Genomic DNA, 8,043 nt, shown 5'->3' with positions numbered 1-8,043 from the left:
GTGACTTGGAATCGGGGTCCTGACAGCGTTGGCATCAGAGCCGGACTGCCTGTAGGTTCGTTGAGCCAAACTAGTCATTGTCGAGTCTAGAAATGCTTTAGTTATATGTAGGGGAATTGATTGTGGTAGGGAACGTAAGGATCTTCTTACTCCTTTACCTTATGCCCTCTGATCTGAGTCATTCTCTTCTCATTCAACATGGGTTAAGGACTAGGCTCTCTTCTTCTATCAGGTTCACATGTTACTAATCCGTAGTAGCTTATAGGGTTGTTGTTAAAAGCCCCAGTACAGTTTCTACTACTTTTAGTATGTTGCCAGTTGAATCAGAACCCTGATATGATGTTGTTGAGTGGTATTGCAAACTGTTGTGGATGTCTCAAATCCTTTTCTGAGCATTTACAGCTGTTATGCTGTCCAATTTTCCCTAGAAATTCTAATGTCTTTGCATTGTGGTTGTGCTTTCAGATGGCCACTCGTGCTCAAAACCAAGTGGTTCGCCTAACCCGGTGCCTCGATGTGCCTGGTCATACTACTATGTTAGTCCGGGTAATGATCGAGACGGGTTACCGTTGGTATCCCGAATACACTGTCGAAGAGCAATTCCGAGACTTCAACCAGAGCCAGTACCTCTGTACCGTCAGGATATATCCCTCTTATCCTGGAGCCACTGAGCCCCTTCACTGTTCCTATGGACTCGGGGTTACTGTTGAGATGGCTGTGCAGGATGCTGCCCATTCCATGATGACCATCATGCGAGTCCGGACTGGCCTCCTTCGGAACACCGACTTCCGTTATATGCCAACTTCACTTCCGGGAGCGCAAGGGTATCTCCAGGCTATCTATGCTGACTCCACACATGAGGAGTCACTACTCCGCACCACTGCCGAGATGCTCGAGGATAAGGACCGCGAAAATCGGGCCTTGCCTATGGAGCTTTTTAACTCTCGTGCTGATCACTGGGCCACTTTGACTCGGTTTGCACCAGTGGTACAGGCAGGATAAATGGATCTGAGGGATCTGTACCCTGTACGGTCTAGATTGCCAGATTCTATGGAGTGGCGTGATGTAGGAGGCATCACCCCTCCTCGTGGTCCTCGTCTGCCACCACCTGTGGGACCAAGGCCACACCCGAGTCCCTATGGTCCGCAGGCTCCGCAGGACCGTCTGTTCCCAGATGATCATGTTCCACTTCCAGGTTTTGGTGGCGACTTCTATGAGGATTACTACGGAGCCTGAGCTAGTAGTGGTTGCACCAGTATTGTAGTAGTTGTATTCTCCACAGTCCCGCGCGACCGTGGGATACGACTTGGTGTGTATCACGCTCCGGAGGTGTAGGAAAATAATGTATAGCAGCTTGGAATGCCTTCGATGAGATGTAATGTCTTTCACCATAGTTGTACTCTAGCCTGGGCTTGTACTAAACTATGTACGGTGTGTATGACCAATGGTATATATATGGCAGTTTCTATATTACCATGTCGTGCAATGAACATCTTAGCATTCCATGTTATCCATTACATTCTGCACTTCCTTGCTAAGTCATGCCATCCTTATCTAAACCGTTGTCTTGTTTTCTCCCAAGATGGTCAACACCCGCAACAACCCTGCTGCCCCGGAGCAGGGGGAAGCCAGTGCAGCTAGGGGTGAAAATCTGCCTTACCCGCCTTCTTTGGCCGAAGTGATGTTGGAGGCGGAAAGAAACAAGCGTGAGACTAACCGCTTGCTGGAGCGGATTGAGCAGAACACTGCACGCCATCAGCGAAATGATTTGGTGTCAATCAATGACTTTATCAAGCTGTACCCACCAAAGTTTAAGCATTCCGTCGAGCCCCTCGACGCGGATGACTAGCTTCGCATCATTACCCACAAGCTACGTTCTGCCAACGTAGCCAAAGCTGATAAGGTTACTTATGCTACCTATCACCTCGAAGGCCCTGCTAGCCTTTGGTGGGAAAATTTTGAAGCTATGCGCCCGGTCGGCCAAATCACTACTTTGGCTGAATTCAGTGAGGCTTTCCGTGAGAATCACATCCTGGAAGGTCTCATAGATCGCAAGAGGGAAGATTTCTACAATTTCACCCAAGGAAGACTGACTGTGGATGCATATAGCCGTGAATTTGGGAATCTGACACGTTACGCTCCTGAAGAAGTATCTACTGATGCTAAGAAGTAAGCAAGGTTCCGCAAGGGACTTAGCCCTGAGCTTCGCTGTGATCTTCGTCTGCACGAGTGCACCTCCTTTCAGAAGTTGGTCAACAAAGCCATCAGTGTTGAGACAGGCCAGTCTGATTATGACGCTTCACGCAAGCACTCCCGTGATTTTGGCTCTTCATCCGGCTCTGGATCTCAGAAGCGTCGGGTGTGGATTCCAAGCACGGCACTACCACCCAGGTTCATTTCGAGGCCATCCTTTGAGGCGCCTCGTCCCAACCAGCAGTTTGCACCGCCCAAGCCCTATGGTGGCCCCGCTGCTAATGCTGCTCCATGCCCCAATGTTGTGACATGTTTCAAGTGTGGAGAGCCGGGTCATTATAGCCGAGAGTGTCCTCAGAACAACAACCCCAATCAGTCTGGAAAGTCCGTTGGCCGTGGTAAGCCAGCGGGAAAGACATTCTACGCCAAGCCGGTCACCACTGCACGTGGCCATGTCAACTATGTTTTAGCCGAGGAGGCTCATGAGGATCCTAATGTCGTCCTTGGTACGCTCCTTGTTAATTGCCTTCCACCATCCGTTCTTTTCGATACTGGAGCATCTCATTCATTCATATCTGAGAGCTATGCTCGATTGCATAACACAACATTCTGTGACATGTCCACTACCATGGAAATTCAAACCCCTGGCTCTAGATGGCAAACTTCTAGAGTAAGCCGTGGGAACGAAATTCTTGTCGATAGACTTGTCTTCCTTGCATCCTTAATAGCTCTCAAGTCCTCGGACATAAACATCATCTTGGGTATGGATTGGATGTCAGCTCATTATACTAAGATTGATTGTGCCACTAGAACCGTTCAACTTACTCACCCATCGGGCAAGACAGTCAATGTCTTAACTCGAGTGGCCAAGCACCAGCTTTACTCCCTAAATGCCAACCCCCTTCCAGACCTTGAGGATATTCCGGTAGTCCGAGACTTTTCGGATGTCTTTCCAGAAGAACTGCCAGGTGTTCCACCTGACAGGGATGTCGAGTTTGTGATATACCTTGTTCCAGGAACCGTTCCAATTTCTAGAAGACCCTATAAGATGGCACCCTTAGAACTAGCCGAGCTTAAGAACCAACTCGATGAGTCCTTGAAAAGGGTTTCATCCGTCCTAGTTCCTCTCCTTGGGCTTGCCCCGTCCTCTTCGTCAAAAAGAAGGATGGAACGGATCGGATGGTTGTAGATTACCGACCTGTCAACTTGGTCACAATCAAGAACAAGTATCCGCTTCCCAGGATCAACGATCTGTATGACTAGCTCGCTGGATCCTCAGTCTTTTCCAAGATGGATTTGAGGTTGGGCTACCATCAAATCAAAATCAGAAACGGGGACATTCCCAAAACAGCCTTTGTTACTCACTATGGCCAATACGAGTACACCGTTATGTCCTTCGGTTTAACCAATGCCCCAGCCACCTTCTCTTGGTTAATGAACTCAGTCTTCATGGAGTATTTGGATAAATTCGTCGTAGTATACCTCGATGATATACTCATCTACTCCAAGAATGAAGAGGAACATGCCGAACATCAAAGGCTGGTATTGACGAAACTTCGAGAGCATCGCCTTTATGCCAAATTCTCCAAGTGTGAATTTTGGTTGCCAGAAGTGACCTATCTAGGCCATGTAATCTCTGGTAAGGGTATTGCAGTCAATCCCGAGCGAGTTCAAGCCTTCCTTGATTCGACTCCACCTGAGACGGTCAAGCAAGTTCGGAGCTTCCTTGGCTTAGCGAGCTATGCCGCCGCTTCGTCGAGAATTTCTCCAAGGTTGCTAAACCTCTAACCGAACTCCTCAAGAAAGATAAAAGGTTCGAGTGCACTCCACAGTGCGAGTTAAGCTTTTAGGAACTGAAAAGACGCCTGACATCTGCTCCCGTACTGGTACCACCAGATTTCTCCAAGGACTTTATTATCTATTGCGGCGCCTCGCGACAAGGACTAGGTTGCATACTCATGCAAGATTGTCAGGTAATTGCCTATGCCTCACGGCAATTACACCCACATGAGGAAAACTATCCCACACATGATCTAGAGCTTGCAGCTGTAGTCCATGCACTCAAAACTTGGCGACATTACCTCCTCGGTAATCGTTGCGAGATCTTCACCGATCACCAAAGTTTGAAATATATCTTCACCCAACCGGATTTGAATCTCAGGCAAAGACGTTGGGTCGAGTTGATCTCGGATTACGACTTAGGAATAACTTACACCCCAGGAAAAGCCAATGTCATGGCTGATGCACTAAGTCGTAAGTCCTATTGTAACAACCTGATGTTACAACAAAGTCAACCACTTCTCCATGAGGAATTTTGTAAGCTTAATCTTCACATTCTTCCTCGAGGATTTCTATCCACCCTAGTGGTGAAGCCTAACCTTACGGGTCAAATCATAGCTGCCCATAAGCGTGATAAGGGCATATTCCGGATTAAGGAAAACATTGCTAGCGGAGTTGCTAAATGTTTTTCCATGGATGAGCGAGGTGTTGTCTTCTTCGAGAACCGCTTGGTGGTTCCCAAGAAACAACATCTACGCCAGTTGATTCTTAAGGAAGCTCATGAATCCCCTCTCGCCATTCATCCCGGTAGTACTAAAATGTATCAAGACCTACGCCAGAGGTTTTGGTGGACTAGGATGAAGAGAGAAATCACTCAATACATTGCTAATTGCGATGTTTGCTGTCGTGTTAAAGCAGAGCATCAACGGCCTGCTGGCACCCTTCAACATTTGGCTATTCCTGAGTGGAAATGGGATAAAATCAGTATGGATTTCATCACTGGGATTCCCAGGACCAAGAGAGGGAATAATGCCATCTTCGCTGTGATCGACCGTCTTTCCAAAGTAGCCCACTTTCTGCCTGTTCGTGAGAGTATCACCGCTAGCTAGCTAGCTGATTTATACATCTCCCGAATAGTATCTCTTCATGGTGTCCCATTGGAAATTAACTCAGACCGTGGGTGTCTCTTCACCTGTCGATTTTGGGAAAGTTTCCAAAATGCTATGGGAACTCGTCTCTCTTTTAGAACCACCTTCCATCCTCAATCAAGTGGTCAAGTAGAGCGAGTCAATCAAATTCTGGAAGATATGCTCCGAGCTTCTGTCATCTCATTCGGAATGGGTTGGGAGAAATGCCTTCCGTTCGCGGAGTTTGCTTATAACAATTGTTATCAAGCTAGCTTGGTCAAAGGTCCTTTCGAAGTTCTCTATGGACGAAAATGTCGAACGCCTCTTAACTGGTCAGAAATCGGGGAAAGACAACTCTTTGGCCCGGATATGATTCAGGAAGCAGAAGAGCAGGTTTGCGTTATTCGTGAGAAATTGAAAACAGCCCAATCTTGTCAAAAGAGCCAATATGATCGTAAACATAATCTCATGACTTATGAAGTCGGCGAGAAAGCTTACCTTCGGGTTACTCCGTTAAAGGGAACCCATCGTTTCGGTATCAAAGGCAAATTGGCTCCTCGTTACATTGGACCCTTCCGTATTCTTGCCAAACGAGGAGAAGTTGGCTACCAGTTGGAACTACCTTCGCATCTTTCCAGAGTTCACGATGTCTTCCACGTTTCTCAACTCAGGCGTTGCTTCGCGGATCCTATCCGTGGAGTGGACCACGAAACGCTTGATCTACAAGATAACCTCTCATATCGGGAATATCCCGTTCGTATCCTTGATCAAGCCAAGCGTACCACTCGACGCCATAATATCAAGTTTCTCAAGGTTCAATGGTCACACCATTCCAAAAAGGAAGCCACTTGGGAAAGGGAGGATCGCCTTCGACTCAAGTACCCCACCTTCTTCCCAGAGGATCCTAAATCTCGGGACGAGTTTCTTTTGAGTGGGGGTGAGTTGTCACATCCCTGTGTTAGTCATGCATTAGGATTGGTTGAACATGTGCATCATGTTTAAATTTATTTTAAACTTGAAATGGGGATGACAGAACCCCCAGCACCCCCCTGGAACAACTAGGGTTTACTAAAAACTTTTTCAATGAACCTGAATTGCCCTTCTAAAAAGCCCACCCTTTTTGTTTTGGGTTAAAACCTTTGACAAAAATGGTGCACATTTTTCTAGGACATCTTAAGGTCATTGGATTAATTCTTATAGTATTTGCATTTGGGCATTTAAATGCTATAAAATATTTTAAATGCTCAAATAATCATAAACTAAAATGTTTGCTGTTGGATATATTCTAAGCAGTAGCCATGATTAATTTTATGATTTTTGGAAATGCCCTGGCATTTTTAATAAAGCCCTGAAATTATAGAAATAATAGAATAAATGAAAAATAGAAAAAGAGAGAGAGAACAGAGACTTACATGTCGCCCTGGCCTGGCCCAGCTTGGCCTAGTCCACTGGCCACTGCCAGTTATCCTCCTCCTCTCGCCAGGAGGACGAGAGGCGCGTGGCCGGCGCCCGCAGCCACACGCCGGCCACCTCCTGCTTCTGCCGACACCCTAGACGTCCTCTACGAGTGCCACGCACTCCCCCACGTCCCCCTCTCATTCTCCCCACTCTCCCCGTGCCCCTCACCCCCCTCTGGCTCTCTCCCCATCCCCTGCCGAGCGTAGCCGTCTCCGCCGACAAGCACCACCGCAGCCACCGATGTCCACTCGTTGCCTCGCCGTGCCAAGAAGTTCCGCCGTCGTCCACTGCTTCGCCTCGACCCATCCCCGAGCGCTCGCTCGCCCCGGAGACGCTGCACCGAGCTCGTCTTCAACCTTGGTCACCGGAGATCCCCCTCGCCGCCCCGCTCGCTCTAGCTCTTCCCCGAGCTCGCCGTTCGCTCCCCTGCAACCGCAGTGAGCTACTGACCTTCTCCCCCTCTCCGTTCTAGCTCTCGTGCACCGTAAGCGCCGCCTCGAGTTCGCCCGCACGCGCCGCCATGGAGCTCGTCGTCGACGAGGCCCCGGCCATGCCACGGCCACGCCACTTAGTCCACTAACCTCACCATGTTTCTAGGAGCCTAACGCACCTTACCACACGCCTCGCCGTGCCCCGCAGCCTCGGTTCCGAGCTCACCCGAGCTCCGGCCACCACCAAACTCGTCGCCGGCAACGTTTCCAGCCACCCCAGCTCCACCCACTGCCACCACTCGACGCGGCTCACTCCCCACACCACGTAGATGGTCTCCGCCGTCCTTTTCGTCACCGGAGTGCAAAACCCACGCTGCTCCACCGCGTCTGGCGTCGCCGGCGGCTAAACGCCGGTGAGTTGACCCTGTTTGACCCCATGTGGGCCCAGGTTGGCCTCCCCTGAGTCTCTGACACGTGGGACCGCCCAGCTAATTAACTTAGATTAGCACTAATCAAAAATTAGTTAGTTAATTAACTACGGACATGCGGGTCCCACTGGTCAGGTTTGACCTGGACCGGCCCGTTGACCCCTGACGTCACTCTGACGCAATGTTGACGCAATAAATCTTTTTCTGGATTTATTCTTTAATAGGAAATTCTAGAAAATAGCCAAAACTTCTAAAAATCATAGAAAATCAACCATAGCTCCAAATCAAACAATTTATATATGAAAAATGATCAGAAAAATTCAATCTATCCATCTGTAATGGTTTCATGCATGACAAAACAAGATAACCTTGCTGTTTAAGCAAAATAAGATAATGCACTAATAAGGCTATGTTAAATGAACTAACATTTGAATCTTTGATTCAAATGAGTTCATTCCTTTCTGTTTTAGCTTGCATTAGGCCAAGACACATTCATTTTTCCATGTCATAGCATGCATGATATTGTTGCATATTGTCATGTGTTGATTATGTTCGGTGTGTCTTCCGTGGTAGGTTCTGCCTCCGAGGATAACCCCGAGTATCCGTCTGAAGGGAAGTACCCTACTA

The sequence above is a fragment of the Triticum urartu genome, chromosome 3 (assembly GCF_003073215.2).
Source record: "Triticum urartu cultivar G1812 chromosome 3, Tu2.1, whole genome shotgun sequence".
Lineage (NCBI taxonomy): Eukaryota > Viridiplantae > Streptophyta > Magnoliopsida > Poales > Poaceae > Triticum > Triticum urartu.
Note: the sequence above shows the minus strand (reverse complement) of the source record.